Source organism: Caloenas nicobarica, chromosome Z, assembly GCF_036013445.1.
Source record: "Caloenas nicobarica isolate bCalNic1 chromosome Z, bCalNic1.hap1, whole genome shotgun sequence".
Classification (NCBI taxonomy): domain Eukaryota; kingdom Metazoa; phylum Chordata; class Aves; order Columbiformes; family Columbidae; genus Caloenas; species Caloenas nicobarica.
In genome coordinates, this window is record NC_088284.1 from 29728031 (window position 1) to 29748768 (window position 20738).

Consider the following 20738-nt stretch of genomic DNA (forward strand, 5'->3'; position numbering starts at 1 on the left):
TGGAGTGCTGCGGGGCAGAGATACATCTCTCTTTGGGAGAGATGGGAAGATGCGGCGTGGGGCTGCCTCCCGTGCTCTTGAGGAGCAGCTCAGCTCCACGGGACCATCAACAGCGTGAGGGTGAGGAGCAGAGGAGGCGCAGTGCTGGTGACATGGTGGTGCCTCCAGCAAGCAGCAGGACTGGGTGATGTTGGCGTGCAGGGGGATCCATCCCACCACAGCTTCTCTTACAGCGTTGCTGGTACTTGAATTGGAAGAGGAGACAAAGAGCGTCCAAAGCCAAGCGGCTGGTGTCCTCTTCCTTGAATGATAGGAGCAGCAGGAGATGTCCCAGCAGCTGTCCAAGGATTGGCATCTGCATCTCCGCACAGGAGGCGTGTCTGTCCTCATTGGGATCAGCCTGGGCAAGGGAGGAAGAAGAGCAGAGGGCTTGAGGGCAGCTGGGGCCAAAGCCCTGAAGCCAAGTGTGTGCCCAGGGCTGGATCCAGGCAGGTCAGAGCTTTGCAGGGCCCTGCAGAACCCGTCTCGCAGAACAGCCCCACGCAGGGAGAGCTGCCAGACCTGGGCTCCCCGTGGGCTCCTTGGGCAGCCCTGGCCGACACAGGACTGGGGCAGAGATGGCTCCTGGCAGAGCGGAGTATGCCTGGTCCTTACCTTCAGTGAGGAATAGTTGGCCAGCAAGAAGCTGAGCACCCTCATCCTGCCCACAGCCCTCTCCCGCACAGATGCCCTCTCAGAGGTGGTGAAGGTCAAGAGCACCTGGGGAGAGAGAAGCTGCTGCTGAGCCCTGGGAGCAGCCAGCGCTCCAGCACAAGCAGCACTGCTCAAGTCCTGGGCGGGACTCTCCCAGGCCATTAAGGCTTCCTCTGGTCTGGAGCAAAGCCCGCACTGGTTTCCTGCCCCGGGGTCCCTGGCAGGCTTGCGACAAATGCCCCAGGCCAGCCCTCTAGCCAGGCAGGAAGGCAGATGCCACCCTGTGCGGCCACTGTGCTGCGGAAGAGCCTGCTGGGCAGCCCCTGCTTCCCCCAGGGAGGTGGGCACCACCCTGCAGTGCTCTCTCTGCATGGCGCGGGGTGGGACTGCCCTCTCAGCAGTGGACACCCCGTCCCCCAGGGTGAGGAACAGCCCTTGTGAAGCCCACCCTTTGCACATGCCAGACCTGGAAGATACTCTGCATCTTCTCGCTGACTCCGTTGGCAGGAGAGTTGAGCACCAGTGCAACTAGCATGGTGTCCATGGCTTTCATGGTCTGCAAGGAAGACAACGAGTTGTGGCCGTGTTTCCTGCCATCCCTCTCACCCCCAGGACACTGAGCTGAGCTCCCAGCACCAAGGGAGGACTCGTGGGCTGCTTTGCTGCGCCTGGGAGAGGCCCAGGGGCAAACAATGTGCTGTGGGCAGAGCAGCCTGCGGCACTGGACGTGGCCAGGCCCACAGGAATGGGACGACGGGACGAGAGTGGGAAAGTAAAGCCAAGACCGTGCCCTGCCTTGCATCTCTCGTCATAGCGCAGGACAGGGTGAGCAGGGAGCAGCCCAGAGGGCCCGGGGCTCGTGGAGCTCACCCAGCACTTACCGCGAAGTACAGGAAAGGTTTCAAGTCCCGGATTTCCTCTTTGGGAGGAAGCAAGAAGATGCTGGAGAAGCACGCTTGGAGGAGGCCTATCTCTTTGCCCTCCAGCACCCCCTCCACGGAGCTGCAAAGAGAGAGGGGCCAGTGGGACACTGGTGCGGGGAGCAGTGCCTGGAGGCCTCGTGCAGGTGTACGCGGGGCTCTGGGGCAGGAGTCCCCAGGAGGGTTGGGCAGGTACCTCATTTCGGTCACGGCAAACATGGCGCTCCGCCACACCGCTGTGCACCGTTGGTCCCTGGGCTCTTCTTCCAGCAGCACCTGCAGAGCACAGCCAGGATGGGACCTGGCAGCTGCCAGCACCCAGTGCCACCAGCCCCTTGCCCTGCCCAACGCTGTCCTCACAGGGTGCCAGTGCTGGGGGCCTTGTCCCCTTCCCCGCAGCCACCGAGTATCCCCTCACCTTGATATTCTCTGCCAGTTTGTATCTCTGGCAGAAGAGATCTAGGCCCTGGGACAAGCCGTTGTACGTTGCAGCCCTGAAGAGCATAGCGATGCTTTTAAGGAACTCCAGCTTCTGTTCCTCATCCTGGCAGCCAGGGGACAGAGAGACAAACAGGGAGCATGAGATGGGGACACACGGTCAGTGGCACCGCAGCGCTGGGGGTGCAGTGCCGGTTGCAGCCCTGGGAGAAGCAGCTGTGCCCAGCCAGCGCCCTCCAGCAGCCCCACAGCAGAGCCCCTGTCAGCAGATGCCAGCTCAGCTGCCTTCCAAATGGCTGCGGTTACCTTTTCAGGGCTGCTGACAAAGGCCCTGATGACATCCACGTGTTCTGGTTCCAAGCGGTACACTGGTAACCAGCTGGCATCTAAGAAAGGAGGAGAGCAGGGAGGGCTGCAGAGAGGGTGCGCAGGCAGGAGGGAGCAGAGGAAGGAGCTCTGCCTCCCATCCAGCCCCATGCCCGCTGCCATGGCACAGTCTTCTCCTGCGTGTCAGTGCCCCTGCCAGCGTGTGGGGAAACGGGATCCTGGCATTGAGCAGGGAGCGCTCGCTGGCCACCGCGCTGCCCAGACAATCAGGGCCCCTCACTCACCCATCTCCAGTTGCTGGGCCAGGCACAACTCCTGGGGCTCCACTGGAGAGCTGCTCTCCTGGAGAGCCCTGTCCTCCTCCAGGGCCACCTTGGTGGTGCTGACTTGTTGCATCGCCATCTTTTGGGTTTGAGGAAAGTGGTTGGGCTGGCGAAGGGGGAAGCTTTGGCGAAAGGCCACGAGTCTGCCGGGGGCAGAGGGAAAAGACGTGGGTTGTGCTCGAGGAGTCCTCGCCACGAGTCTGCCGGGGGCAGCGGGGAAAGACGTGGGTTGTGCTCGAGGAGTCCTCGCCACGAGTCTGCCGGGGCAGAGGGGAGTCTGCCGGGGGCAGCTAGAGTTAAGATATGGTTGGACTCGATGATCTCAAGGGTCGCTTCCAACCAAAAGGATTCTCTGATACTCCAATTCTCTGAAAGACGTGGGCTGCGCTCGGGGGCTACTCGCCGTCTCCGTGCTCGCACCCTGTCCCGTCACCGTCCTGCCGGACAGTGTGGGCTGGGGCCCACAGCTGCGCTGAGCACACGCAGTGCAGTGGGTGTCACCAAGTGAGGTCACAACGGGCCCCACTGTGACCCTGCACCTGGGCAGGGAGGGGCAGGGTGTCCCATTGGGATGCACAGGCCAGCTCAGCCCTGGGCACCTGGGTGCTCTCGGGGTGTCTCCAGGCCCCCCTTTGCCCTCATGTCTCGTTGGGACCTCCCTGTTGCCCTCTGCTGTGTCCCAGGGTTTCGTGTTCAGCTGGCTGGCTGATCAGAACAGCAGCGAAGCTGCTCCTTCAGTGGCTTTGTAGAGATTTCTAGGGATTTCCAAGGGTGGGTAGCACAGAGGATGGACTTTGTTTAAGGTGTCTGCTGTCTCATTGCTTACAGAAGCTCTCAGTGGCTTGAGGATAAACTAACCACGTAACCACATGACAAAGTGTTGGAGCTGGCAGAGCACAAAAGCAGAAATCCAGGTGGCAGGGGTGAAAAAGGTGGAAAGGCTGAGGTACTAAATGCCTTCTTCACCTGAGATCTTTAATAGTCAGAAGAGTTGTGCTCCAGGTACCCATCCCCCTGAGCCAGAAGACAGGCATGGGGAGCAGTATGAAGGCCCAACAATCCAAGGGGAAATGATCAGCGACCTGCTATATCACTTGGGCACCTACAAGTCTATGGGGCCAGATGGGATACACCCAAGGGTGCTGAGGGAGCTGGCAAAGGTCATCACTGAGCCACTTTCCATTATCTATCTGCAATGCTGCCCAACTGAGGAGGTTGCAGTTGACTGGAAGTTGGCTAAGGTGACGCTCATCTACAAGACGGGCCGGAAAGAGGATCTGGAGACCTATAGACCTATCCGTCTGGCCTTGGTGCTGGGCAAGGTCATGGGGCAGATGATCTTGGGTAACATCACTCGCCACAAGAGAACCATATGATCAGACCCAGTCAACATGGATTTATGAAATGTAGGTCCTGTTTGACTAACCTGATCTCTACGACAAGATGACCCAAGTAGTAGATGAGGGAAAGGCTGTGGAGGTTGTGTACTTAGACTTCAGTAAGGCCTTGGGCACCGTATCTCACAGCATTCTCCTGGAGAAGCTGCAGCTCGTGGCCTGGACGGGTGGACTCTGCGACGGATATAGAACTGGCTGGGTGGCCGGGCCCAAAGGGTTGTGGTGAACAGAGCCAAATGCGGTTGGTGGCTGGTCAGGAGTGGCGTTCGCCAGGGCTCAGTACTTGGCTCACAACAAGCCCATGAATGCTCCAGGCTCAGGGAAGAGTGGAAGGACAGGAAAAGGACCTGGGGGTGTTGGTCACAGTGGCTGAACATGAGGCAGCGTGTGCCCAGGCAGCCAAAAAGGCCACCTGCATCCTGGCTTGTATCAGGAATAGTGTGGCCAGCAGGACCAGAGAAGCGATCGTGCCACTGTACTGGGCACTGGTGAGGCCTCACCTTGAATGCTGTGTTCAGTTTTGGGCCCCTCATCATCAGAAGGACATTGAGGGACTAGAGAGAGTGCAGAGGAGGTGACGAAGCTGCTGAGCGGCTGGAGCACAAGGGTGATGGGAGCGGTTGAGGGAGCTGGGGCTGTTCAGCCTGGAGAACAGGAGGCTCAGGGGAGGCTCAGGGGAGACCTTATTGCTGTTTGCAACGGCCTGAAAGGAGGTTGAAGCATGGAGGGTGTTGGTCTCTTCTCCCAAGTAGCAAGTGATAGGACAAGAGGAAATGGCCTCAAGTTGCGCCAGGGGAGGTTTAGATTGACTGTTAGGAAAAAATTCTTCCTGGAAAGTGTGTTAAAGGCAAGAAGAACACCTGAAGAGCATGGGTTGGTCATGCCAATGTGGAATAGATTGTTTTTTCTTGTTTGTTTTGGGGCTGCAGAAGAAGGAACGCGTGCATTTCAGTGTTGGGGCATGGATCCAAACTGAGGATTCAAGCAAGTTTGGGACTGGGACAGCTTAGGTGATTGAGGACCATTGCCAGGTCTATGAAAGAAGCTGGATGGGTTTCTGGGAGCTCACAGGCATTGCCAAATCCTCAGGAAACCACAGCTTTGTAGTTAAAGCAACAGCACTTGGCACCAAACCCAATCCCAAAACGCGAATACCCTCGAAGCGACCACAGGCAGAGCCTTGAGAAACATTTGAGAGAAAGGGTCTCCTTTGCCAGGCCATGGGGGTCAGGGCTTGGCTATTCTGATGATAAACAAACACAAACGGCTGACATGGCATCAGAACCACCTCCACAACGCCTTTACCACCTGTGACCAGTGTCTCCAGGCTTTTGCTTCGCCAGCCTCCAGGGACACGGACTGGTTGTTTCCTTCAGAGCTGTGTCAGGGATGGCCTTTTGTGGGATCCCAAACACCTTCAGAAACTTGCGTTTGTTTCTGCCTTTCACTTTGCTGGAGGTTTGTTCATTGTTTCAATATCTGCAGTTTAGGAACATGGCAGCAGAGGGCTAATTAACATCCAAAATGCCCTTGCAAGCCAAGGCTCTCTGCAGCATTTTCCTAAAGGCTTCAAGTCTGGTGTGGATGATTAGGGAGATTTCAGGAATAGCCAAACAGAGAGCATTTCAATAATAAACAGCAATAAAGCAGTATTTCTTCTACTTCCTTCCCACCTCTCCCTCCTCCGCATTTCCAGAAGAGGTGGTATCAGCAACCTTCAGTACTTTTGGATCTGGAGCATCTCCTGATGAAGGCACAATATGTCAGAGCATTGGGTGCCTGAAGCACCAGTTGAGTGAGGAGACAGGCCAGGACACCTCAAGAGGAGTCACGCTCCTCTGGACCAAGAGGTGGGTGTTCCTGGGAATCTCAGGTGCCACAGCACAGCGATACTTGTGTTCAGGGAGCTGGTCAAATGACCCATCTCCTTTTCTGTAATGTTGTCTGAGTTTGCTCAGGTAACCCCTGACCTGAACCCCATCCACTCGTGGGTGTTCTCCAGACTCCTGCCTTCAGGAACAGTGTCCCAGGAGACCTTGCTGGTGAAGATGGAGGCAAAGGAGCCATAAAGTACCTCAGTCCTGTCTGCTTCTAATCTTATAAAGTGCAGCAGCAGGCCCGCGTTCGCCCTATCTAGTCTTTTACTGTAAGGAAGTAATGTCAGCTCATCTTGCTGCCCCCACCCTCCCCTGCACATATGAAATCCAGAGGAGCTTTGGCATCATCCTTACATCTTTTTATGGTTTTAGAAGTTTCTTTCTTCAATTAGCCAATTTACAGCATCGATGTTGGTTCAGCTGAATATTTACTCAAGATCTCAGGGGCTTTTTTTTTTTAAAAAAAAAAACTCCACACTTTCTGATCAGCCTTGCACCAGACTGACAAATAAACAAATCTTCCCCATGCAACAAAGTTTGCCTAATAGTAAAGAAGGAGAAGATTATTTTGTGCTACTTTTCAATTGATACAGAGACACAAGAGAGAACAAGAAAAGCCCAATGGTTGTCGTGCCTGTGAAGGCTGATATTTACATCCCTGTCCTCCAGTCAGAGCTCAAATTGGCTGGGAAAGAATGCCTTTTAAAAACACTGTCATCACAAAGCAGGAGAGTGTACTGTTAGTTCATAGGTTAATAAATAGTTAATAAATGAAATCTCATTAAATTTCATTGGAAGCCCATTTTTTATTATAGTAAAGGAGGCTGAAGTTTCACCTTGATAATTACGCTCCCTACATTTGGCAGAAACAAAAAGATTCATTTAATAGCAGAGGTAGCTTTGATTTAAACAAAGAAATTGTCTGAACAGGATTAGATTACACTGTTAGGCGGGCATTCGTTATGTGCAGCGCTGGGGTCGCACTGGCGATTCTCCACCATAAGTGCTCGCCACGACAGAACGCTCTCCTGTAGCTGGTATTTACAAAAGCGCTGCATATTCATTATAGTTCTTAGAAACTATTAACATTCAATACACCTATTCTAAGAAATGATTACAGAAACATGAGGTTAATTATTTCACGGTCTTTGCTGCTATCTGGTGTCATTGTACGAGCATTGCAAGCCTTGAATTCTATTTCTCTATTCTATAGCTTACTTTCGAGACATCTGTTAGTGTGCAGCTTCAGATTCAACCTGTGCATATGTCATGGAGGCACCCCAAAATAAGTTTAGGCGGACAACAAGGTCCAAAACAAACTTTATTGGGCTTTGGGTTCTTTGATATCGGCTGGTTTTATAAGACACCAGTCCGGTCAGTGATATGTGGGAAAGGTTTATCCCACAGGGGTAAAAAGATGCTGGGACAGGAATTAGCAGGGCTCATTTGCAGGGCTTTAAACTAGATTCGAAGGGGGATGAGGTTGTAGCTGGGCTTGCATCAGTGGGGCAGCATGCTGGAATACATAAAGACCGGGAGGCCCCTCAGGCCCGTAGGGTGAAATCGGTTTACTCGGCTCGCTCCCTGAAGTGCCTGTACACCAATGTGTTTATGATCTGGTGGTATTAACAGAGACATGGTGGGACAGCTCACATGGCTGGAATGTGGTCATGGATGGCTATGCCCTTTTCAGGAAAGACAGGCCGGCCAAGCGTGGTGGTGGAGTTGCTCTTTACGTGAGAGAGCAACTACAATGTATAGAGTACTGTCCAGGTGCGGTTGAGGAGCGAGTTGAGAGTCTGTGGGTGAGAATTAAGGGCCAGGCTGGCAGGGGTGACACTGTTGTGGGAGTCTATTACAGGCCACCAGATCAGAGTGAGGAAGTTGATGAGGCCTTCTACAGGCAGCTGAGCGTGGCCTCACAGTCACAGGCTCTGGTTGTTATGGGGGATTTTAACTACCCTGATGTTTGCTGGAAGGACTACTCAGCCAGCCAGCCTCAGTCTAGGAGGTTCCTCCAGTGCATTGACGATAACTTTCTGATGCAAATGGTGGAGGAGCCGACTAGGAGACGTGCGCTGCTGGATCTCGTCCTCGCTAACAAGGAGGGGCTGGTTGAAGCAGTAAAGGTGGGGGGCTGCCTTGGTTGCAGTGACCATGAGATGGTGGAGTTCAGAATCTCCTGTGGTGGGAGCAGAATACCGAGCAGAATTGTAACCCTGGACTTCAGCAGGGCCGACTTTGGCCTTTTCAAACAATTGCTGGAGGAAATCCCGTGGGCAAGGCTGCTTGAAGGTAAAGGGGCCCAAGATAGTTGGTTAACATTCAGGGACTGCTTCTACCAAGCTCAAGATCAGTGCATCCCGACGCGCAGGAAGTCAAGGAGGGGAGCCAGGAGACCTGTGTGGTTAAACAGGGAACTGCTGGGCAAACTCAAGTGGAAGAGGAGGGTTTACAAATCATAGAAGGAGGGGCTGGCCACTTGGGAAGAATATAAGGCTGTTGTCAGAGGATGTAGGGAGGCAACTAGGAAAGCTAAGGCCTCCTTAGAGTTAAACCTGGCGAGAGGGGTCAAGGACAACAGGAAGAGCTTCTTCAAATACATGGCAGATAAAACTAACACCAGAGGCAATGTAGGCCCACTGATGAACGGGGTGGGTGCCCTGGTGCCAGAAGATACAGAGAAGGCAGAATTACTGAATGCCTTCTTTGTCTCTGTCTACTCTGCCGGAGGCTGTCCTGAGGAGCCCCGTACCCCTGAGGCCCCAGAGGAAGGCAGGGCAATGGAGGAGTTTGCCTCAGTTAATGAGGACTGGGTTAGGGACCAGTTAAGCAATCTGGACATCCATAAATCCATGGGTCCAGATGGGATGCACCCGCGGGTGCTGAGGGAGCTGGCTGAAGTCATTGCTGGACCGCTCTCCATCATCTTTGCCAAGTCTTGGGAAACGGGAGAGGTGCCTGAGGACTGGAGGAAATCAAATGTCACTCCGGTCTTCAAAAAGGGCAAGAAGGAGGACCCGGGCAACTATAGACCGGTCAGCCTCACCTCCATCCCTGGGAAAGTGATGGAACACCTTATCCTTGGTGCCATCTTAAGACATATCAAGGAGAAGAGGGTCATCAGGGACAGTCAACATGGCTTCACCAAGGGGAAGTCGTGTTTGATCAACCTCATAGCCTTTGATGAAGACGTAACAAGGTGGATTGACGATGGCAGAGCAGTGGATGTGGTCTACCTTGACTTCAGCAAAGCATTTGACACCGTCTCCCACAGCATCCTCACGGCAAAACTGAGGAAGTGTGGACTGGATGATCGGGTAGTGAGGTGGACTGCAAACTGGCTGAAGGAGAGAAGCCAGAGGGTCGTGATCAGTGGGGCAGAGTCTGGTTGGAGGCCTGTATCTAGTGGAGTGCCTCAAGGGTCAGTTCTGGGACCAATACTGTTCAATATATTCATCAATGACTTGGATGAGGGAATTGAGTGTACTATCAGCAAGTTTGCTGATGACACCAAGCTGTGAGGAGTGGCTGACACGCCAGAGGGCTGTGCTGCCATCCAGCGAGATCTGGACAGGCTAGAGAGTTGGGCGGGGAAAAATTTAATGAAATATAACAAGGGAAAATGTAGAGTCTTGCATCTGGGCAGGAACAACCCCAGGTTCCAGTACAGGTTGGGGAATGACCTATTAGAGAGCAGTGTAGGGGAAAGGGACCTGCGGGTCCTGGTGGACAGCAGGATGACCATGAGCCAGCACTGTGCCCTTGTGGCCAGGAAGGCCAATGGCATCCTGGGGTGGATTAGAAGGGGGGTGGTTAGTAGGTCGAGAGAGGTTCTCCTTCCCCTCTACTCTGCCCTGGTGAGACCTCATCTGGAATATTGTGTCCAGTTCTGGGCCCCTCAGTTCAAGAACGACAGGGAACTGCTGGAGAGAGTCCAGCGCAGGGCCACAAAGATGATGAAGGGAGTGGAGCATCTCCCTTATGAGGAAAGGCTGAGGGAGCTGGGTCTCTTTAGCTTGGAGAAGAGGAGACTGAGGGGTGACCTCATCAATGTTTATAAATATGTAAAGGGTGGGTGTCACGAGGATGGAGCCAGGCTCTTCTCGGTGACAACCAACAGTAAGACAAGGGGTAATGGGTTCAAGCTGGAACACAAGAGGTTCCACTTAAATTTGAGAAGAAACTTCTTCTCAGTGAGGGTGACAGAACACTGGAACAGGCTGCCCAGGGAGGTTGTGGATTCTCCTTCTCTGGAGACATTCAAAACCCGCCTGGACGCCTTCCTGTGTAACCTCACCTAGGTGTTCCTGCTCTGGCAGGGGGATTGGACTAGATGATCTTTCGAGGTCCCTTCCAATCCCTAACATTCTGTGATTCTGTGATTCTGTGATTCTGGCTGGAAAAGTACCGCCGATAAACAGATGGGAAACGGGGTTTATACAGTTAGTTAGCACTCCCATAACGTAAGATACAGGTTCGGATATTAGGTTAGGAGATTATTTGGGGTGCAGCGAAATAAGAGCAGCGAGGACCCACAGTGTGCATATACGCACTCACAAGGTAATACTCAATAGTATCTGATCACCTCCCGTAAGTGATACACGCCAGAGATATTCAGTTTCCGTTTCCCCTGGCTTGCATGAAAATTTAGCTTGCAAGTCGCCAAGCTCAGGTCCTGTCCACGGGGTGCTACGAACGGCAGTTCGAGGATTTCCACCCCGTGGCCTTGTATGTGTCAGTTTTAATGAGAGGACATACATTCTTTGTCTCCATCTCCTCTTCATCAACACTATTTTCAGAATCTCCCCAGGAACCTCCATCCCAGGAACCTCCGTCCCAGTCCTCAGGATCTCTAATCAATTTCCAGGTTTGGGGAACTCTATGGGGGGGACCTTGCTCCACTTGTCGTGAGCTCAACCTTTTGTTCTAACAAACGTATTCACTCTTTCAGTTGATCTATTTCCAGCTCCTTTTCATAATCACACCCCTTTGACTGTTCGCAAGGTTCGGGCTGCCTTTGGGCTTGCTTCAAACAAGCGTACAGAGCAGCGCCAAAAGCAGCACAGATGATAGCGCCAACAGCAACACAGGCGGCAGCACACGCAGCTACCGTCACTCCCGGACCACACCAACTCGCTTCCGTCTGGGTGCAAGTTGTCGCGGAAGGATTATCGCAGCTGTAATCCCGAAATAATTTCTCCATTTCTGATACCCTGCTCGCTGCGCCAATTAAAATGTCACGGAGGCACCCCCAAATAAGTTTAGGCAGACAACAAGGTCCAAACCAAAAGTTTATTCTGGCCAGAAAAGCACCGCTGATAAACCAATTAGAAACGGGGTTTATACAACTAGCTAGCACTCCGTTAACATAAGATATAGGTTCAGGTATCAGGTTAGGAGATTATTTGGGATGCAGCGAAAATAAGAATAATGGGGATCCCCAGCGTGCATACACGCACTCACAAACCAACAAAACCGGAGCCCTCTCTGCCCCGTTTGCCCACAAAAGAGAAACACTAGCCTATTGCGGCCAGGACTTCACACTTGTCTGTCTCAGATGAGGAATTTACACTCGTCTGTCCCAGGCGAGGACTTTACACCTGCCTATCTCAGGCAAGGAATTATTAAAGCATATATTCAGTAATTTATCGCTCACCTAAGTGCGGAGGTGAGGCGCTCCCAATCCAGGGGAGTTACCTTAGACGGCTTCTCGGTCTAAGGGGAGGGACTCTGGCAGTATGGCAGTCTCGTAGCTCTGAGAAGACCACACAAAGGGCATCTCCCGTGGGAACCCCATTTATAGTCTACTTAGATCTGACTGGGCATTCCAGAAGCTTCTCGGCTTCTCTACACCCCACCCCCCGAGTGTGGGCCTTCGAGAAGCTTCTCGGCTTCTCTGGGCTGTGGCCAGGCTTGGCCCCTCCTCTGCTAATGACCCTGCCCACCGACTCCGGGTCTCCACAAAGAGCCATTAGCTGCCCCATTGGAGGCCCCAGTTCTGAGAGAGGGGACGGGCAGCTACCAGTGCAGCTGCCACACCAGTGCTCAGGGCGTGGGGAGGGAAAGTGCAACTGCCACAGCTACGGTAGCATATCCCACTTCTGGTAGCAGAGTGCAAGGGCTTAAGGCAGCCCTGCCAAGTTGTAGGTTTGCGATATGGTAACAAACACCAGACCAACAGCCTCAGGGTTAAAGCATTTATCTCCAAATAACAGTGCAGGAAAAAAGACAGATCAATAGTATAATTATCTGCATTGTTGCAATAGCAAGTCAAGTAATTCATCAAGACTGGGCTAGACCAGGCATCTGACAATGGCCGGCAGGCAGGCAGCAGGGTGGGACCTCTTCTCCAGAAAAGTGACCCAGACCAGGCAATGCCCTTGGGGAATGCACATGCCCTGGCTGGACTGTTCTTTTTACCACTGAGCCGCAGAAGCGCTGTTTGGGCTCTGCGCCCGCTCTGCGCCAGCTCTGTCCCTGGTGTACACGAGGCCCAGGAGGCCCAGGAATCCTGTACCAGGCAGCACAGCCCCACAGTCCTGTGTGAACGTGGGTCTGGAATTCTTGTGTGAGGCAATCCAAGCCTCACAGCTCCATTGTATGTACCGTCACCAGACAGGCCATATTAGGCGATAGCAGCCATACAAGGAGCCAGCTAGTCTTGCAAAGGCAAATTTGACTGTCTACGTATGGAAGTCACTACGCAGAATGCAAGCGTGAACACACAGGGTACTGTGAACGTAGTGCTGACAGCGAGCAGACTGGATTTATAGCAGCCTTATAGTACAGTAAGTTAACAACTAAGGAGAAGTGAAATAAACCAGAACAGTAGTATAGCAGCAGAAGTAAATTGAAAGAAGAGGTATAGAAACACAGGAAGCAAGGAGTGTGTACTGATTGATACGTCAAGGCCAGAGGGATTGATACACCAATGACAGGGGGGTAACTTGTGATAGATGAAAAAAATGCTTTTGTGGTAGCAACTTTGGTGGGAATGCAAAATATATCACTTATGTAATGCATAACTCAGCAAATCAGTAAGGCTTGAGCAAGCATCCTAGCAAGTATAAATACAAGCCTGAATTTGTAATAAATGTCTCTCATTGCACCTTAAAGAGAGTCCGTGCCTCATTCGCTACAAATGGCACCTGAATAGGGACTTTCAATGCGGCTGTAAAGGAAGCCGTTGTTCCGGTAGAAAAGCCCGATCGAACCAGGACCGGGAAATGGAGCCAGGGAAACAAAGCCGGGAAACAGAACCGGGAACCAGGAAAGTGTGCACTCATCACCGAGAAAAGGTGAGCGATTGGGAACCATGGGAGGGAAGTTATCCCTTGAACGAAGACAAAGCCTAGATGTCCTTCAACGTTTATTAAGAAAGCAAAATCAGGACGTACCAGGAGTCCGATTAGTGACTTTATTAGAACGGATGGCTAATCATGTGCCGGACTTTCCTCCAACTGGTACATTTCAGTTGGAGGCATGGCAGAAAGTCGGAAGAGAACTATTCGAACAGGCAGCATCTGGAGATAATGCTGCTTGTCAACATTTATCTACTTGGGGGAAAAGAATGATTACTTTAAAAGCAGCTCCAAAGGAAGTAGCTGTGCAGGTCGCAACTAACTGTGAACCTTCTGCCCCTCCCTTGCCAGGGAAGGAGGGGGATCCTGTAACTGTATTGGGCAAAAATGCACTAACCTTGGATGCAGTAGTGGAGAAAGCACTGGCTGATAACGAAGCCCCCGCTTGTCCGCTACAGCGAACGCTTTTGACAAAAGATGGTTTGTGAGAGTCGCCCAACAACCCCCTCGATCCTGGCCCAGTGGACTTGGAGCGAGAGCCTGATTTATTCCCCCCGGATGTTACTTTGCAGCCGAAAGTGCACATTAATTCAACCATGGGGGATAAATGCAGAGAAGAGGCTTCGAAAGCAGGAGACAGGAAAGTGGTTACGGCATGCCCTGTGATCTATCATGAATGGCAAACTCCAGGCTTTCAACAGCTATCGTATGATGTTGTAAAGGAATTACAGACATTAGCTAAAGAAAATGGAGTTACTTCATCATTTGTTATAAATTTTTTGGAAGCGTTAAGCTCTTCCTACGTACTTACTCGCATGACTGGCATTCTTTGTTGAAAATGATTGTATCCACTCCTCAATGCACTGTATGGCTGATTTTTGGGAGAACTGTACTGTGGAGACTAGTGATAATGCATATCAGCAAAGAGCGATTGTTTGCAGTCATTTAGCTGGGGAAGGTGCTCATGCTTTGCCCGAGAATCAAGTTGCACATCCCAGGGACATGTATGGTGTAACAGGAAAACTAGCAATGAAAGCGGTTCAGAAGTTACTGGTGGTTGGGAGAGATGCTAGTACGTCTTTTTCAAAAATCTCGCAAGGATCACCGGAACCTTATGCACAATTTTTAGACTGCTTGCAAACTGTTTTGGAGCGGCAAATTGATAATGATGTGGCTAGTGAGTTAGTTCCTAGAACAATTGGCTTTTGAGAATGCTAATGCTGATTGGTGGCGTGTGTTACAGGGTGTTAGGAATAGGGAAAAGTGTACTATAACAGAGATGGTGAGAGAGTGTCAAAACATAGAGTCATCTGAACATTATACTGGCTCTCCAGCTGCCGCTTTAGCAGCACAGTCGTAAGTGTCGGGAACAAAACTGAGACTGAGATGTTTTCATTGTGGGGCACTGGGTCATGTAAAGAAAGATTGCACAAAGTATGCACACCAGACTTCAAAGGCTGTACCTCCGAGAGATTGTCCAATATGTGCAAAAGGCAGGCACTGGGCAAGTGAGTGTTGTTTGAGGGTAATGTAAAGGGAGCTGCCAGCCAGTCAGTGACTATAATTACTACTGCAGCAGTGCTGATTCCCACAGGAGTGTGGGGGCCTTTAGGACCTAGCGTGCATGCTTTGTTAATAGGTCGATCATCCACTACCAAGTTGGGTTTGTTTGTCTTACCTGGAGTAATTGACTCTGATTATCAAGGTGAAATCAAAATGATGGCTTGGACACCTGTGCCATTCTTCCTGGAAAGTGTGTTAAAGGCAAGAAGAACACCTGAAGAGCATGGGTTGGTCATGCCAATGTGGAATAGATTGTTTTTTCTTGTTTGTTTTGGGGCTGCAGAAGAAGGAACGTGTGCATTTCAGTGTTGGGGCACGGATCCAAACTGAGGATTCAAGCAAGTTTGGGACTGGGACAGCTTAGGTGATTGAGGACCATTGCCAGGTCTACGAAAGAAGCTGGATGGGTTTTGGGGAGCTCGCAGGCATTGCCAAATCCTCAGAAAACCACAGCTTTGTAGTTAAAGCAACAGCACTTGGCACCAAACCCAATCCCAAAATGCAAATACCCTCGAAGCGACCGCAGGCAGAGCCTTGAGAAACATTTGAGAGAAAGGGTCTCCTTTGCCAGGCCCTGGGGGTCAGGCCTTGGCCATTCTGATGATAAACAAACATGAAGGGCTGACATGGCATCAGAACCTGGCGTGTCCGCGTTGTTGCCCTTCCCCTTGGTTCCCACCCATGCACACTCAACCCGATCAGCGCCTGTGGGAACAGCAGGGTGTGCAGTTCCAGCTAGAGGGCCTTAGACAGATCATACAGAAGTGTGTTTTTTATGAGTGTAAGAAGCGATAGCCCAGGCCAGTGAGAATGATATCTCGGGTCGGAAAACGGCCCCTTGTGTGTGATGTGTGAATGTCCTTGGGCCTGGTCTGTGAATGAGTGGGAACGTAACTGAAACAAATATAACATGAGTGTGGTGTGTTTCTAATACCAATTATTGGAAAAACATCTTATGTAACATCTTAGTCCAGGCCCATACCTGCAAATCCTATACATCGTCAATGGCTAATAAAGAGGGCCTCAGACTGGCTCAGCTCTCTGCTCTGCCCGGCTCTGCGCTCCTTCCTGAACAAGATCTCTGCCTGTGCGTGCATCTTTTTCTGCGTCCCGGTGTGCGTCGTTCCTCATCGACGCAATCGCCCTCATCAACTCCAGACAATCCAAACGCTCCCTGACATACACGGCTGCCCCACCTCCTCTCCTTCCTCGCCTGTCCCTTCTGAAGAGTTTCTAGCCATCCAATGCAGAGCTCCAGTTGTGAGAGTCGTCCCACCATGTTTCTGGGATGGCAACTATATCGTCGTTTTTCTGCCTCACAGTGGCTTCCAGCTCCTCCTGTTTGTTGCCCACGCTGCGTGCCTTTGGATAGATGCACTTTGGCCGGGTCATTGATCCCGCCACCTTTTTCTGGTGAGAAGCCCTAATTCCTTTGTGGACATCATCGAGTGCTTCCACGGTTTTGAACACATCAACAACCCTTGTGTTTCTCTTCCTGCATGGCTCTCCATCCCCAGCCTCCACTGGGATGGCAGAGCAAAGGGCCTCACCAGCGCTACCCTCAAATGCTGGCATGTGGCCCTTGGGTTTGCCTCTCCACACCTGGTTTCCTCCCCTCTCACTTCAAATCTAGTTTAAAGCCCTCTCAAGGACTCCTGCTAACTCCTGCGCAGGATCCTTTTCCCCTTTTGAGAGAGGTGCATCCCATTTGTCGCTAGCAGGCCTGGTGCCATGTAAGCCGACCCATGATCAAAAACCCCCAAATTCTGCCGGTGACACCGGTCCTGCAGCCAGGTATTGATCTGCTGGGTCTTCCTGCATCTTTCCTCGTCGTACCCTGCAACTGTGGCGACAGAAGAGAACACGACTTGTGCTCCTGATCCCTTGACCATGCGTCCCAAGGCTCTGAAGTCTCTCTTGATTGTCTTTAGTTTTCCCTTTTCAGTTTCATCACTGCCTACCTGAAAAATCGTTAGGGGATAATAGTCTGAGGGCCTAACCAGGGCAGAGAGCTTCCTGTTTACATCTTTAACCCTGGCCCCAGGGAGGCAGCCGACACCCCAAGAAGTGGGTCTAGCCTGCATATAGGGCCTTCTGTTCCCTTTAGAAGGGAGTCTCCTACAACCACAACCAGCCTCTTTTTCTTTGTGGGGGCTGTTTTGATGGAGGGTGCAGGGTGACTGATCCACTGCAGCACCTCCAACTCAGTGGAACCGCCTCCCTCGATGCTGTGGTTTGGTTCCACTTGCAAGGCCTGTTCTTCAGTCTCAAGACCCATTTGTGTGTCTGTGTTTGGCTGTTTCTGGGCTAACTGGTGCACAGAAATTGGCTTCGCTGGAGGTAAATGTTCAAAGAGGACCCAGAAGAGTAAAACAGAAAAAGGAAAAATTTATTCGAATAAAGGAGGAGTCCCCAGGCGTCCCTGTGGGGTCTCTCAACAGCATGGGAAGACACAGCCCCCTATTTATCCCAATCCTAGCCGCAGGAGATCCCTTCTCCTTTCCCCATTGGCTGAGACCCTTGCGGGGTCCAAGCTTTCCGATCCCCCTTTCGTAACCCCAGCAGCACCCCTTGTATGTCTGCCCACCGACACTCCTGGGAACTGATTGGTTAGAGCTCTAAGGCTGTTGCACTCCATTTTGTAAAGACATGGGAGAGCTGCTCCCATCAACTACGAAACAATCAAGAGTGTGAATCGTGACATAACATCTTTGCAAAGACGTGGTAGCCGTTCCTCACCAGTTTGGTGTTGGTGGTGGTGCTTTCAGTTGTGATGATGTTGTCATCCCTTTTCTAATTCACTGTCTGCTCTTGTGTTCAGACTACGTGGCTTTGTAAATGAAGAGCCCTGCTCTCTGTGTCTTTCAACGAAATACAGGACCTTCTGAGACTGTTTTTCTTCCTGAGCTCCTTCCTGCAAGAGCTTTTGGAGCTGCAGGGACAGTTCCTGTGATGGGAGGAGGGGAAAAGAATCCATCACGGCAGCACTGCCAGGGAGCAGCAGCGCTCGGTCTCCCAGAGCTGTTATCTTTCCTCTCCCACACTCCTTCTCGTCCCTCATGTTGGCGCAAGTCCTGAGTGCTCTGGCAGCTTGGTCATTGTTCTGCTGCATGGCAGTCCTGTGACAGCAGGCAGGGACAGGCAATGGACACTTGTGTGACAGAGCTGGCCTCAGAACAGCCTTCCGTGAAGAAAGGTGATCTCCTGAGGACAGTGCTGGAAGGTTTAGGTCTTCTTCCAAAGTTTCTCTCCAGGACATGCCCAAGAACATGACGAGCAGATCACAACACCAGTATGCACCAGTACAGAGCTAAACACCGTGAGTGGAGAAGCACGAGGGCACGCAGCAGTGTCCTCTCACAGCCAGGCCTCCTGCAAGACACCTGACGGAGCAGCAGAGCAGGGTCTGGGCTGTGCCCGTGTGCACTGGACAGCCCGCGGAAGCTGCCCCAGGACAATCGTCGTGGGCTGGCCGCGCACAAGCACCGTTTCCAGCCCTGGCCTCTCAGTGCAGCTTGGAGAGGCCCTTTGTCCCTCCGCGGAAGGATGGTGAATGAGTAGGTCAGCAGGCTGTGTTTGCATGGTACAGATGAGATGCAATCATGCACATCATGTACAGGAGGTGGGATGAGATGAACCCCAGAGACCACAAATGTCATCAGCTATTCCTTGGGGTTCCCTGAAGGCCTGTGGGACAGACAGTGTCTCGAGGTCACGTCACGTTGGGAGGAAACCACCTGAATGCAGCACTGGGTTGTGCTTCCTTGGACTGAGGTCCCCGTGTCCATTCCTCGTGACATGGGACATGTGAGATGAGTGCAGGCGGGGTGACACACTGCAAGGCTGAGGTGGCTCCCATCCTTTGGGAGTGGCAAGAGGAGGTGAGAGAGACACTGTGACTCCTGCCTGTGTGTGTAAAAGGGACAGGCTCTGCCTCTGATCATCCCTGGGTGCATAAGGAGTCCATGAGGCCAGCTCAGCTCTGGACAGCTGACAGAAGCTTGCTCTTTCCACGTGTGACTCCAGGAACAAACCCCATGGGCCCAGTGAGCTTCGTCTCCGCTGCCTTGGACAGGCCCATTGCCACAGTGCTTCTATCTGCTCCCTCAGCCTTGCCTGTGATTCTGGCTTGTGCTCTCCAAAGTGCCAGAGCACTCAGAGATGTTCTGGGGTCCTTGGAAAAGGCAGATGTCAAAGCCAGCTTCAAGAAGGGCTCTTTATTAAAATCCAGCCACTCTCTCGGGAAGAGCTGCTCCTCCACATGGCTCAGCATCAGCGGCAGCACAGGGCTCGCAGGATCCATCTTGGCCTTGGCTGCTCCCTTGGAGAGCTCAGGATGATGATGACCGTCTGAGCTACAAGGGAGCGGATGGAGGGCTCGCTGTCTCCTGCCAAGGTCTGAAGGGCTGCAAGGGAAAGAAGCAGAGCCGAGATGACCTCCCACGTCTGCAGAGATCCCCAGGCATTCCCTCTGGAGAATGCTCCCTACTCACCGCTGCAGATCTCAGCCAGCTTCTTCTTGCCTGGATCCCTCAGATGCCGCGCAGCAAGCCCTGGGCACAGAGTTCCGTCAGCCCCTGCTCCCTCCCCTCATCAGGGCTGGCCCCAGGGAAGAGCAGGGGCCGAGATGGTGGGACTGAGCAAGGCGGCCGCCATGGCCACCTGTGTGGACAGGGCTGGGAGAGGGAGGCCAAGGCCCTGCACGGGGCAGCCGGGGCTCTGGCAGCCACAGGGCTGCTCCTTGCTGCCAGGGCAGTGGCAGGGACTGGGGCCAGGCTGCCAAGAGAGGGACCCTGGGGGCTGTGACCCACCGATGAACCTCACGGCCGCCTCTCGCAAGCTGGCCTGAGCATCCTTCAGGTACGGCAGGCTCTGAGTCAAGAATTCTTGAGCTCTGCTCCTGTCCTGCTCCAGCTGGAGAGAGCACAAGGGGATGAGCACGTCACTGTCCCTTCCCAGTTGGCTGGACCAGTCCCTGCTCCCACACCCAGCCGTTCCCCTTCCCTCCCGGCCATTCCCATGTCCCAGCCAGGAGCCCTGTGGGGCTGAGGCTGAAAGAGAGACACAGGCCGGGGGACCCCAGGGGTGCTGAGAGCCCTCCCTCGCGCTGGGTGCAGGGAGGGCAGCAGGGCAGAGAGAAGAGGCCTTGTGGGCTCTGTTCTTCAGGGCAGGGAACAAGAATGCAGGTCCAGGCTGCAGCAAGGCAGGCGAGGCACATCTGCCTTGGGGGTTGTCCTCACCAAGCTCTCTCCAATCCGCCATGTCTGCTGTGTCCGCACCAGGTGCTTGAGCAGTTTCCACTTGAGGAGCTCTGCGGCAGCAAGGAGGGCTTCCCCAGCAGCCTGTGGAACAGCAGAAGCTGGGAGATGGCACCACAGTCTGGGCCAGGAGACCTTGGGTCCCCCTGCTCTGGGCTTTGTTCCTGGGGCGATTCTGCCCTGCAGGAGCTGGGACATGCCCTGGCCCAAATTTCCAGGGGTCTCTTCACTGCGTCACTGCTGAGCTTTGAAAGCTGTACCTTGGCCACGCTCTGCGTTTGGTCACTCAGGCGGAAGAAGAGAGGGAGCAGGCCAAGTCGCACCGTGTTCTTCATCTCTGCCTTTTCGTCCCCCACCGCCATCTTCATCAGGTCTCTGAAGAGGCTGATGGAGCTCTCTCTCAGCTGGCTCTGCTCCTGGGAGGGAGAAGCACAGTAGGACTGGAGCACCAGCAGCTCTCTGCCCACGCTGGGCAGAAGCTCCAGCACGGATGATGTGAGGGGAGATGCTCCAGGGAGGCATTCTGCACACTGGAGTTGTGGCCCAGATCTGCGGTCCTGGGTCAGTGAAAGGCCACTCAAGAGACTTGTTCTGGGAGCGCCTGTGCCTCCAAGTGCCCACCAAGGCAGCCAGCATCC